The sequence below is a fragment of the Cervus elaphus genome, chromosome 10 (assembly GCF_910594005.1).
Source record: "Cervus elaphus chromosome 10, mCerEla1.1, whole genome shotgun sequence".
NCBI classification, from domain to species: Eukaryota; Metazoa; Chordata; class Mammalia; order Artiodactyla; family Cervidae; genus Cervus; species Cervus elaphus.
The window spans coordinates 20,206,188-20,220,667 of record NC_057824.1 but is presented as its reverse complement, the minus strand read 5'-3'; the positions used below and the strand labels follow the sequence as shown (position 1 = coordinate 20,220,667).

Below are 14,480 nucleotides of genomic sequence, written 5' to 3'. Positions count from 1 at the left end.
CAATGCAGGAGACGTGAGTTTGATCCCTGGGTCAGGAAGATCCCCTGGAGAAGGAAATGGAAACCCACTCCAGTATTCTTGCCTGGGAAATCCCACAGATAGAAGAAGCCTGCCAGACTACTGTCTATGGGGTCTCAAAAGACTCAGACACAACTTACTGACTAAAACAACAAGAACAATACTTAGGGTCAGGTCTGTCAGATCAGAGTCCAATCAGAGCTAGCCATTCGGGAGAGGGGAGGAGAGGGTGAGATGTATGGAAGGAGTAACATGGAAACTCACATTACCGTATGTAAAACAGCCAACAGGAATGTGCTGCCTGGCTCAGGAAACTCAAACCGGGGCGCTGTAGCAACCTAGAGGGGTGGGATGGGGCGGGAGATGGGAGGGAGGTTCACGAGGGAGGGGATATGTGTATATCTATGGCTGATTCATGTTGAGGCTTGACAGAAAACAGCAAAATTCTGTAAAGCAATCATCCTTCTATTAAAAAAAATAATTAAAAAATTTGAATTTAGACATTCTTATTATTTTCATGCATACAGTTTTGATCCTGTAAGTATATAAATTTTTAACCTTTAACATTTAAAAAGTAGCACCTACTCATTAAAGAATATGTGCAAAATACATAATTAAGATATTTGACAGTCTGGGGCTTATGTTGTATTCCATACAGAGCTTGATACACATCAGCTGTTTAAAATATTCATTATGAAATCAACTATTGCTACAGAGTGGCTCCATAAGTGATGCTGAGTTCCCACTATGTAGGTGATGCAACATTTTGGAAGAGAGCCATCGACCTTTATGGACAAATAAATAAAGAGGACGTTTGCTCAGTGTGCATTTGAAGAAAAATACATTTTGTGACATTTCATTTATATTTGAGTGAAACTGCATGCTTGTACGTGCAAATGCAAAGCCAAAAATATCCAGCAAGGCGATCGCCAAACTGTTAACAGGGCCGAGCAGTAGCATTGTGTTAGTAGTATACACAATGATGATAATCACAATCAATCATAATAAAAGTGATTAATCAAACATTGCCGAGAGTTGTGAAAACTGAGAAAAGAAGAACTATCCTCAATCAGAGAACCCACAAGGCTGACTCATGTTTCTCACATGCCCTTGTCAATAAATCCATTCATGGAGTATTTACCTAAAGTCTGCAATGACCCCAACATGCCATAGGTGTGTTCCTCTTTCATCTTGTGATAAACATTTCCAGAAAAATGCTTCCCTCTATTCTATGAATTTAACAAGGCATGCCTCCAGGAAGTTCAGGGGAACCCCAAGATTCTCTATAATGCCCAGAGTATTGGTAACGATTCCTAGGGAACTAGAAAGCAACAGATCCTGGATTCTCTAGAACCAAGCCTCCCCTGTCTTCTCCACCACCCAACACACATACTCCCTTACTTGCATCTCATTAAAGCAGAAAGACTTAACCCAGGAAAGAAAAGGCATTGGAAACACACAGAATATAAAAACCACTCAGAGAACTGGGTCTTGGCCACAGATCACAGTCCCTTGATATTGATCCCAGATAGGAGAGCCTCCCAGGGTTAGATGTTTCTATTTTTCCAGAATGTTCCCCCCAGCAATCCCTGCAGAGTACCCCCTCCCTCATCACCCCTCCTGTCCTCCAGTCCCGCCGAGGATCTTCAGCCTCAGAACAGCAGCTCACATTATTAAGAAGAGCCTCTGACAATTTCTGAAGAGGCCTTGGGGGAATAGACCCTTTTTGTTTGTAGTTATCAAAACAAATTATGCGCTACGCGGCTGAGATAATGTTGACTCCCCATGCCCTCCCCGGGGCCCCGGAAACTCATAAATGTGAATTCCAGTCTTTTGTAGTGGAAAGGCCAATGAAAAGTGCACACAGATCTGAATAGAGCCCGCTCCTTAATGATCCCCAGGGGAGGAAATATTTAGAGAACAATGACACTGTTCTGAAAACGGGGTGCGCAGTGCCCCTGATTCATGAGCTACAACAGTTATTGGATCACAGACCCAGGAAGCAGGGTGTCCACCATTCAAAACTTCTTCCTCTCCCATCCCGCCCTGAACCAAGGTGACCATCAAGGATGGCAGTTCAAAGTTCAGTTGGGGTCTTTAAAAGTAAAACAGTTACAAAGATCGAGGAAAAAATATTAGCATCGCCACACTTAAACAAATGCCGCATGACACACAATTTCGCCATCTGCTCTAACGTTTCCTGAGTAGGAAGTTGGCAGAAACTGCAGAGTCATCTACATAGGACCGATAATTTTCAGCCAAGTCTAAATAAGAAGGTGCTTTGTCTTCGTGGGTTGTTTAAAAAAGCCCAGGATATATAAATCAGCACTAAAACATGATCTCAGTGCCTATTTTCCCCGTTAAATGTACATAAATTACATTTTGTCATTTTATGTGTATTTATAAAGACATTTAAGCTATATATCTATATATAAATATATAGATATATAGAAAGAAGGATTTATAGGGACTTCCCTGGTGGTCCCAAGGTTAAGACTTCGCCTTCCAATGCAGGAGTTGCAAGTTGGATCCTTGGCCAGGGAGCTGGGATCCCACATGCCCATGGCCAAAAAACCAAGACATAAAACAGAAGCAATATTGTAACAAATTCAATGAAGACTTTTTAAAATGATCCACATCAAAAAAAAAAAAATCTTAAGAAACAGATTTATATACATTCCACAGTGAACTCTTTATATTTTTCGAGTCTTATTAGAGTGCAAATTGAATCAGTCATTCTATACATGTCCATCTTTTGCACAGAAAATACTCCATTCTATCTGTTTTGATGTGTTTCAGGAGACGCCTGGGGTACACGGCTTTGCTTACACAGGCTTTGCTTATAAAGCAATAAAAACACTCATTTCCAGAAGGAAAGTGTATTTTACAATGAAGGGGGTGCAAAACACAGAGGGGATAATTTGTACAAACTGAAAAAATAAATCCACGGTCAATGAAACCGTGTCCTTGTAGCCCACTTCAAGCTGCCTAATATATAACGGAATTAGTGTAGTCAGATTTCATTGAAACCCTGTGGCTCTGCGGGCCATTATTTAAACAGCTCCGTCAGTCATGAAGGAATACTTCAAGCGCATGACAACAGAATGCCATCAATAGTGAAGGTCGTCCTCTAAATCAGAAGAGAATGCGAAGGTTTCCTAACGACTTCTTCTCAAACAAATTACCGGCCGGCCGAACCGAAATGAATTTTATTATTGAGGACAAGTGAATTGTACAGTACTTATAGCAAACACATTAGAGGATTAAAATTGATTGAAGGAGATTGGATTTGAAAAGATATAAATAGGGAAGACATGAAAAATCTGCTCAAAATGAACTTATCAAAGCTGCTGTGGAATTCAGCCACTGGCCCCTCACGTGTAGAAGGGTTTGCTTCGGGTTCCGCTGCAAAAATGGAAGGAAGAAACTGGGTTGTGGACGAAGGTCAAGCTGGTTTTGCGCAGATGAGCTAGGATGGACCCCCACCCCCACCCCCGTAGAAAACAAAGAAGGTGGACACATAGGATTGACCATCCCAGAGACGAATCCAGACTTCTCTTTTTTCCTTAAATATTCATCTGCTTATTTGGCTGCATCCAGTCTCGGTGGCAGCATGAGGGTCCTATCCTTGCAGTCCTGCATAGGCTCTCCAGTTGTGGTCCTCGGGCTTAGCTGTCCCATAGTACGTGGGATCTTAGTTTCCCGACCAGGGATCAACCCGTTTCCCGACACTGGAAGGTGGATTCTTAATCCCTGGACCCCCAGTGAAGCCCCAAATTCAGACTTCTCTGTGTGTGTGTGGTGACTGCCACTTCTCAGAAGAAGTTTAGCTTAACTTCACCTCTGAGTCCTATCTAGGATTCTTCAATCCATTCAGTCTTGGATTAGCTAGGTGACAATTCAGATAACTGACCAAACCAGTGAAACCTAAAGGAAATCAACCCTGAATACTCATTGGAAGGGCTGATGTTAAAATGGAAGCTCCAGTACTGTGACCACCTGATGCAAAGAGCCCACTCATTGGAAAAGACTCTGACACTGAACTGGAAAAGATTGAGGGCAGGAGGAGAAGGGGGCGACAGAGGATGAGATGGTTGGATGGCATCACTGGCTCAATGGACATGAGTTTGAGCAAACTCTGGGAGATGGTGAAGGACAGGGAAGCCCACTATACTGCAGTCCATGGGGTCACAAAGAGTTGGACACGACTAACTGAACAACAGCAATCCAGATAATAAATGACGACGCTGTACAACCACTTTCTACATGATAAACACACTTCTATGTGGCCCCACACCCCAAACTAAGTGACTGACCCTTCACGACAATTCCATGAGGCAAGTGCTATAGATATCCTCATTTTATAGCAGAGGGCAGGGAAGTCAGAGGAGCAAAGACAAAATATTCTCAGTTCACATGGATATCAAGAGGCAGAGTTCACACAGTTGGGCTGCTGGCACCAGAATCTGTGTTCTTAATGACTCTACTCTCTAAGAGCTATAAGCACACTCATAGATGTTGGGCTTCCCAGGTGGCGCTAGTTGTAAAGAACATGCCTGCCAATGCAGGAGACATAGAGATGCAGGTTTGATTCATGGATCGGGAAAATTTCCTGGAGGAGGGCATGGCAACCCACTCCAGTGTTCTTGCTTCGAGAATCCCCATGGACAGAGGAGCCTGGCGGGCTACAGTCCATGGGGTCCCAAAGAGTCAGGCAAAACTGAGCATACACGCACATGTTATATTGCTTGCAAAATGGAGCTTCTGAAGACTTGAAAGAGTGGGGTTTGTTCATAAAGCTCTCAATGCTGGATTCATTCCTTTATACAGAGCAAACCAGGCAGGTGTTTTAATCAAAACTCCGTTCTTAAGTGAGACAGAGAGGTATAGGGTAGCATCTGAGTATGTATTCACCTGTTCAATATTTCTGAACACCTGTTGGCACTCAGATGTATTGTAGGATGAGGCTGTGGCACTCAACAAAGGAAAGAAGGTCCTCTTACTGATAATGGTAGTGGCTGGAGACCAAACCCACATCTCCTGCATCTCTTGTGCTGTATGCAGATTCTTTACCACTGAGACACCAGGGAAGCCCAAATAAGTAGGCAAATAAGAAAAACAGGGGCCTTCCCTGACAGTCCAGTGGTTAAGAATCCACCTTCCAGTACAACAGACGAAGGTTCGAGGCCTACTCAGGGAACTAAGATCCCACATGCCTCAGGCAAGCTGCAACTTACTGAGCCCGAGCACTCTGGAGCCCGCATGCCACAGTTAGAAGCCCACGCGCCACAACAAAGAATCCATGTGCTGCAAGTAAGACTCGACACAGCCAAACAAATAAGTATTTAAAAAAATAAATAACAAAAACAAGCAGACAGCAATAAACATGATGAAAGAACTAGAGAGCAATGAAATAGGGGATGGCCATGTTTTTTATTTATTTTTTATTGGAGGATAATTGCTTTACAGAATCTTGCTGTTTTCTGCCAAACCTCAACATGAATCAGCCATGGGTATACACATGTCCCCTCTCTTTTGAACCTCCCTCCCAGCTCCCTCCCCACCCCACCCTTCTAGGTTGCTACAGAGCCCCTGTTTGAGGTTCCTGAGCCATACAGCAAATTCCCGTTGGCTATCTATTTTACACGTGGTAAAGTTTTTTTTAGGGGGGATGGAGTAGTGAAGAAAAGCCCCTCTGAGGAAGGGTATGTGAGAAGAAGCCTAGGAGGAAAAACACCGAGTAAACTTGAGCTCTCCAGCAAGTGTCTGGAATTCAGCATGGCGCCTCCCCTAATACCTGAGCCTCACTTTTCTCAGCTGTTTGTTCAGTGACATAAAAATCTGCCTCACAGCATAAAGAGGCTGAAGCAAGATTCTAACATACCAAAGAAATGTGTAACCCGAGATGCCTCTTCCTATTGTCCCTCGTTTAAAAACAAGCATGACTGACTTGGGTCCAACTTTGAGATCCCCAAGACTGGGGAGACGTTATCCCCAAACCAAGGGTGAGGCGGGGAAATTTGGAGAGTCTGCTGATTTAATAGGATATCCATCTCAAGGGAAGCTAACTCAGTTATGGAACAGTCTGACCATTAATTTCAATGATTTGACTGTGTAATATAATGTTTCAATCCTGGAACACAATTTAAACTGGGACAGGTAGTCATTACTTAACTCGGAGTCTGCAAATTCATCTCCGATGTGTCAATTTTTTGTAGTCTATGTTCAAAGAACTTGCCAAAAAAGATATGGGGAAAATATTTCAAAGTCCATGAAATCTAGCATCTCGATATCAAATAGGTCCTCAACTGTTACTATAGATAAAAATGGTGATAGAAATTTTCATTAAAACAGTAAGCAAAGGGTAAGCATGCTTGTCAAACACGAATCCTGCTCCCCATATAGATGAGAGTGCAGAGAACAGTAAAAGAAGACAAATGAGGTGGAATACAGATTTAGCCTGAAGTGAAGGGGTGATGGGGAGAATGAGAAAAGAGACTCAACGGACCCTTATCTGTGATATCCTCTAAAGATAATGACAAGAAACGAAATGAAACAACACTTTGGCAAAACAAATGCTTCCACGAATACTCAAAAATTAAGCAATCTGTGGTTTGAAACTAAAAATTAATTGCACATTAATTGAGAAAGCCTCTGTTGATCGCAATCCAACACTTCCACATAAGAGTGCATGGGAAGGAAAATGGAGGAGAAAAACTGAGTGAGATGGATGTCCGTACAGGCAGCCACAAAAGTCACACAGATGAGAATGAAAATATTGTGAGTATGCATGTTGAAAGCACTGCTTCTGGGACGATTGCACTGTTGTTCACGAAAAAGGCTCTTTTTCTCTTTTGGGGTGAAAGAGGGGACTGAGTTTCCTCACCTGCTTGGACCTTCTGTTGTTGCAGTTCTGTCATTAAGCCATGTCCTAGTCCTTTGTGACCCCACAGACTACTGCACACCAGGCTCCTCTGTCCTCCAATACCTCCCGGAGTTTGCTCAGATTCGTGTCCATTGAGTCAGTGAATCTCGGCGCAGCCAAATGTCTTGCTTTGGCTAATGAAGTGTGAATGGAGGTGACATGTGTCACTTTAGGATAAAAGCTTTAAGAACTAGGATGCAATTAACCTTGGTTCTCCCCTGGTCCCAGTAATTGTAGAAGAGCAGAAGGAGCCCGTGTGACCGAGGCAGGCAGAGACAGAGCAGGCCTCCCCGGCCAGACCGCAGTGGGCATGGAGGCTTCATAAAAAACATCTGTTCTTTAAAGTCATGGAGATTGGGGGTTGCTTGTTGCTGCTGCAGAGCTGGTCTTATCCTGACTGATGCCTCATGGATTAATCCTTCTAGCCCCCTTTTTCGTAATGTGGGGCTTCCAGCAAAAGTTGAGGAGGGAATTATTTGATGTCTCGGGGACGCTGTTTGTATCATGCCTTTTCTAGAAGGAGTTTTCTGCTATCACAACAGTTCTTCCCTGTTGCAAATGCTTTTGAATTTCAAAAGCATATGATGCTTCTTATGCAATTCTGTCAGCACTGTGGACTGATAAGTACCTCACATGTTCTCATTAGAGGCAACAGAATGTATCTGTAGGTACGTGATGCTCAGACAGAAATGTCTGGAGGTTTAGGACCATTTCATTCACAAGGATGGGAGGGTTCTTACCCTCATCAAGCTCAGTCTTCTGATAGAAAATGGAAGATGCAAGACCGATAAGAAAAGGATGCTATGAGGACACACAAAAGGGATATAGAGCTAAAGGTTGGGGAGTGGCATCCTGGGAGAAAGTAAAGAGAAATGGGCAAAGAAAAAAGGAGTGGGGAGACTGTTCCAGGAGAGGGGTGCAAACGGCTGGAGGCAGAGAGAGAGTGAAAGGGAGGGAGGGAGACAGAGACACAGTGCAAGCAAGGCATGAGAGCAGCTAACAGTGGAATATTAGTCAGCCACCAAAAGGAATGAAATGGAGTCATTTTGGGAGATGTGGATGGACCTACAGGCTGTCACAGAGTAAAGTAAGTCAGAAAGAGCAAAACAAAGATCGGATATTAAGGTATATATGTGGAATCTCAAACAGTGGTACAGATGAACCTACTTGCAGGGCAGAGCAGAGACGCAGAGGCAGAGGCCAGACAGGCGGACACAGAGGGAAGGGCAGGGCGGGATGGGCTGGGAGCCTGGGATTAACACCTATGCACCACCACGGGTGAGACAGACGGCGGGGCACGCTCCTGTATAGCGCCGGGAGCTCAGTTTTGTGTTCTGTGATGACCAGGAGCAGTGGGATGGGGAGGGGTGGCAGGGAAATCCAAGAGGGAGGGGATATATGCATACATACAGTTGTTTCATTTCATTGTATGGCAGAAACTAACACAGTGATATAATGCAACTATACTTCAATTAAAACAAAAATTTTTTAAAAACCCCAAACAAACTTTACTGAGTATGGCTCTCTTGTGGGTGAAGTGGAGCGTGATTAGCTTGGAAGAAAACAGAAGACAGCTCCCCAAAAACTTGAAATCAGATTGAATGTTGGATTTTTTTCTGAAGGGTCATAGAGAGTGACTAAAGGCAGGGTAACAGTGAGATCTGTTTATTGAAGAGCATTTTAGTTCCACTGTGAGAAGGGCTTTGAGGGGATAAATATAAAAAAAGACAGAGACAGCAGTCCCAGGATATCACAGAGAAAGATCAGAGTGGCCTGGATGAAAGATGGTGGACATGGAGATAGAAAGAAGAACATAGGCAAGAAGATGGGCAAATAAAGATCTGAGAGATATACTGAAGACTGAATTGGAGAAATGTGATGTAATCCAACCAGTCAATCCTAAAGGAAATCAGTTCTGAATATTCCCTGGAAGGAATGAGGCTGAAGGTGAAATTCCAATACTTTGGCTACCTGATGCGAAGAACCAACCCACTGGAAAAGATCCTGATGCTGGGAAAGACTGAGGGCAGGAGAAGGGGACGACAGAGGATGAGAGAGTTGGATGGCATCGTCCACTCGATGGACATGAGTTTGAGTAAGCTCCGGGAGTTGTGATGGATAGGGAAGCCTAGCGTGCTGCTGTCCATGGGGTCACAAAGAGTCAAACATGACTGAGCAACTGAACTGAACTGAAGTGAACTGATGTAATCTCACTCCTGCCTGCAGCAAGGTTACATTTGGGAAGATGGAAATCATTACAGATTCTTCACGTGGTGTGAACACCCCATTAAGCATTCCATTGGCGTCTCTTCAGACAAATATAGGACTCTATAGCCACTTTGAAGCCTTTGATCAGGTTCTTCATGACAGCAGTGATTCCATTTAGGATGGTGTTGATTTCCCAAAAGACTACATGATTTGCATATCTTGCATCTGATCTTCATTCCTCCAATAAGAAGAGTTATCTATGGAAAGTTCCCTGATGTGACTTCTACTTGCTGTTGGCTAGTTGATAAATCATGTCTAATTCTTTTGTGACCCCGTGGACTGCAGCCCCCAGACTCCTTTGCCTGTGGGATGTCCAAAGCAAGAATACTGGAGTGGACTGCGATTTCCTCCTCTGGGGGATCCTCCTGATCCAGGGATAGAACCCACGTCTCCTGCATTGGCATGCAAATTCTTCACCACTGAGTCACCGGGGAAGCCCAACATCTAGTTAGTATGTAGAATTACTAGACTAGTTCCTAGAAATGTACTGGTATTTAAATGTATCTAATCCCTACTTGTCATCTGTTTATTGAGGACATTTTTTTATATATTTATGTATCCACCCTATACCAATATTTTTTTTTTTTTTTTTGTCCTTGGACTCCCAGCTCCATGGCTTACTAGCTACCTGGTCTAGGGGAAATTCTTTCCAAGCCCCAGGTTCTTATGTAACAAAAGAGGGTGATAATAAGATTGGCTAAAATGTCTTGCTGTAAACACTCCAGGAGATAACGGCGTGAGGTGCTGAAAATCATGTCTGGACGATAGCAAGCTCTCAAAAAAATAAAACTGTTCCTAACTAATAACCTAACTAATAATATCACCAGACAATGACTCTAAATCCTATGCATGTCACAGAGACTGTGAAAAGTCACATTGAATCACAGGCTGCACAGAACTAACTCGGAAAGTCAGTCGTGAAAGAGGAGAATGCAAAAAGCTCTTGAATGTCAGATTTGCGTGAGGTGCTATGCTGGGGTTTAGGGAAATGAATCAGTAGGTAAAGACCACGTCCTCCTAGAGCGTCTGTTCTAATTGTGTAAATGACATCAAACCCAGGATGAAAACGGTGGTGAAACTCATGGAAGGTGCATTACAGAGGAGAACATACCCAGGGGCAGGTTCTGGGGGCTCTGCTCATGATGCCTTTTGAAAAATGTATCTATTTATATATGTCTGGCTGCACTGGGTCTTAGTTGTGGCCCCGGGGGCGCAGTAATTGCAGCTCACGGACTTAGTTGCCTCTCGACTTGTGGGATCTCAGTTCTCTGACCAAGGATGGAACCTGCGTCCCCTGCTTTGCAAGGTGGATTCTTAACCACTGGACCACCAGGGATGTCCCTCCTGACGTTTTTCTTCAACAAGGCAGTCACAGCCATGGAAAAAAGATTCAAGCCCTGCAGGAGTTTATGCAGCTTCAACATGCAGCAATTTTCTCAATTAGAAAAGGGTGGGGGGAGAGCGCTGCTTCTGCAGAACATGAAGCTCCAAGGAGTTTTAAAGGGCATTTCATAAGTGTCCATTTCACATGGTTTTCCAAGTAAGGAGTTCCAGACCCATGGCTGCTTTGTCATTTGTCAACTGAAAGCATTTATTACAGCGTGCAGGCTGTTTAGAAGCTTACGCAACCACTTATAACCTATTAGTGAAACATCCAATTACATGCCTGGCCTCTTCATTTCCTTCCAAACCAAATACATGGAGACCTGGGCTGTGTTAACCTTGCTGGTCCTGCTAACTACTGCACCTGAGATAGAAGGTACAGCTGAACTCTTGTGATGATTACAGACAACAGTTGATGACATTCATGAAACATTCAGTAGATGCTCTGAACAGTGAAGAAAGACGGATAGGTATTGTCCTATTCACAGGCACCTCGAGGAGTAGGTACTAAAGTCACGCTCATTTTACAGGTGAGGCAATCGAGCCTTTCTTTTTTTTTTTTTTTTAGGGGAAAGCGCGAACGCAGTCCCCCACTACCACAAATTATGCAGTCGAGTTTCCCACATTTGGGGAAATCGCAGGGGTCAGCACATCCGGAGTGCAATGGATAAGCCTCGCCCTGGGTCGAGCCTTTCTTAATATTTATTTTTACTTCTTTATTTCGTTGCACTAGGTCTTAGTTGAGCCATGTGAACTCTTAGTTGAGCCATGTGGGATCTGGTTCCTTCACCTGGGATGGAAACGGGGACCCCTGCATTGGGAGCACAGAGTCTTGGCCCCTGGACCACAGGGGAAGTCCCCAGGTAAGGCAATCAAGTCTTAAAGAAGTGAACTGACTTGCCCAGTTTCAGAAAGCTAGTGCTCAAGGTCATCTGGTGCCAGAGCCATAAGCTTTTTACTATGATTTTACACATCCATGAAATACCTTGCACCATGCGTCCAATTCTTCATTCCTGTGGCCAACAGCAGAACAAACATCAGTTATGATGGAAATTAATAGCATCCCAGCGAAAACTCAGGGCTTCGCTCATAGCTCAGTTGGTAAAGAATCTGCCTGCAATGCAGGAGACCCTTATTCAGTTCCTGGGTTGGGAAGATCCACTGGAAAAGGGATAGGCTACCCACTCCAGTATTCTTGGGCTTCTCTTGTGGCTCAGCTGATAAAGAATCTGCCTGCAATGCGGGAGACCTGGGTTCGATCCCTGGGTTGGGAAGATCCCCTAGAGAAGGGAAAGGCTACCCACTCCAGTATTCTGGCCTGGAGAATTCCAGGGACCGTAGAGTCCGTAGGGTTGCAAAGAGTCTGACACCACTGAGCGACTTTCACTTCACTTCAGTGAAAACAGTGCTTCACAGCCCTTTCTATAAAAATCTTTCCTGCCCAGGATATCTAAACAGCTGATGTAAATAGGATACACATTTGTCTAACTTATCTAGACTGGAGTGATGTATACCCATTAACTGATACTCTCATGGAATGATTCACCAGAATCTAGCTTTGGGACTCTAGCCTTGAGACTAGCAACCAGAACATTGGCTCCTATATGTGTTCAGGTCTATCCACTAATCATTTATGAAGCCATATCATGTTACCAAGAATTAAATTATTTAAACATTCACTTTGGTATCATTAGTGTTGAGGGTTCCAGGAACTTGCAAAGTAAGAAAGAATTTGAGAGAATAGCACTGAAACATAAACATGACCATATAGATTACCAATAGATAGCAGGTGGGAATTTGGTGTGTGATGCAAGGAACCCAAAGCAGGTGCTCTGTGACCACCAGGGGGGGGCATGGTTACAGAGCTGGGAGGGGTTTCAAGGGGGAGGGCACACATGTATACCTGTGGGAGATGCATGTTGATGTATGGCAAAAACCATCACAATATTGTAAAGTAATTATCCTCTAATTAAAATAAAATTTAAAAAAAAAGAGAGAAACAGGAAAAGAATAACAAGAAGAGATTCTCCAATTAAATTTTCCCTCTAAAATTGGTCGGTGCAACATGTCAACCCCTCACGCCTCTAAAAGTTGCACATCTTCTTTTACACTATGTTCACATTCAAAACATTATTAAAACCACATCGATAAGTCAGCCTGGTAGACTAAAGGCTAGGCAGATTTCTCCAAAATTGTTACAGCGTATTGGGTAAATACATATTTTGAACACATTCTAATTTTGAAAAACATGTTATTTACTTACTAGACTGTAACAGTTATGCTGAATAGCTATAGACTACCAGGTAAATATGTATTTTGGAATGCATGCATAGTAATTCTGACAACATGGATCATTTACCCAGTAGAGGATAGCAGTCTGGTCTACTAGAGTCAGACCCTGCCTCATGAATCATTACCCTGATGGACCACAGAGAGACTTTCCAGTCCTTGGCTTGGACATGAAGCTTGTTTATTTTAAGGAAGAAAGCCTTCCAAACCAGATTCTGATCTCTTTTTTTGGAAATACCAGAGTTCATATCACACAAATTAAAACAGGACTGGGGAAGAACAGTTGCATATAGCATCAATTAGGTGGCTAATTAAACTCAAGGCTTTGGTTGAGGCTAAGAGGTAGTCTTTAAATGCATGAATCAAAATAGATCTTGAGCTTGAAATATGCATATTGGCTGTTGATGTTACCTGCTTTAAGGGGATGGACACCAATCAGCATCATTTTGATGTGCCCACTATTCTTTTTATTCTTTCACATTACATATATATTGGGCAATAATGCACCAAGCACAGGGCTTGATTCTGGGGATTCAATGGTAAGCAAATTAGACACCACTCTACCCTTCTTGGAGTCTATAGTCTATGCCTAGCAACTGTAGGAAGCAGCCTTAAAATATATTCTTGATCAGTTCAGTTCAGTTGTTCAGTCGTGTCTGACTCTTTGCGACCCCATGAATCGCAGCACGCCAGGCTTCCCTGTCCATCGCCAACTCCCAGAGCTTACTCAAACTCATGCCCATCAAGTCAGTGATGCCATCCAACCATCTCATCCTCTGACATTGCCTTCTCTTTCTGCCTCTATCTTTCCCAGAATCAGGGTCTTTTCCAATGAGTCAGTTATTTGCATCAGGTAGTCAAAGTATTGGAGTTTCAGCTTCAGCATCAGTCCTTCCAATGAATATTCAGGACTGATTTCCTTTACGATTGACTGGTTGGATCTTCTTGCAGTCCAAGGGAGTCTCAAGAGTCTTCTCCAACACCACATTTCAAAAGCATCAATTCTTCAGTGCTCAGCTTTCTTTATAGTCCAACTCTCACATCCATACACGACTACTGGAAAAACCATAGCTTTGAATAGATGGACCTTTGTTGGCAAAGTAATGACTCTGCTTTTTAATATGCTGTCTAGGTTGGTCATAACTTTTCTTTCAAGGAGCAAGCGTCTTTTAATTCATGGCTACAGTCACCATCTGCAGTGATTTTGGAGCCCCCAAAATAAAGCCTCTCCCCAAAAATAAAGTTTCCATTGTTTCCCCATCTATTTGCCATGAAGTGATGGGACTGGATGCCATGATCTTTGTTATTTGAATGTTGAGCTTTAAGTCAACTTTTTCACTCTCCTCTTTCACTTTCATCAAGAGGCTCTTTAGTTCTTCTTCGCTTTCTGCCATAAGGGCGGTGTCATCTGCATATTTGAGGTTATTGATATTTCTCCTGGCAATTTTGATTCCAGCTTGTGCTTTATCCAGCCCAGAATTCCGCATGATGGCAATAAGCAGGGTGACAATACATAGCCTTGATGTACTCCTTCCCCAATTTGGAAACTGTCTGTTGTTTCATGTCCAGCTCTAACTGTTGCTTCTTGACCTGCATA

The 14,480-nt window shown here is 43.3% G+C and overlaps 1 protein-coding gene and 1 pseudogene across 13 annotated transcripts in view; both read right to left on the bottom strand.

The window, feature by feature from the left end:
* RBFOX1 (RNA binding fox-1 homolog 1) overlaps positions 1–14,480 on the bottom strand; it is a 1,671,014-nt gene that overhangs the window by 1,148,762 nt on the left and 507,772 nt on the right. The window lies entirely within an intron of this gene.
* LOC122702368 lies at positions 11,160–11,300 on the bottom strand (annotated as a pseudogene).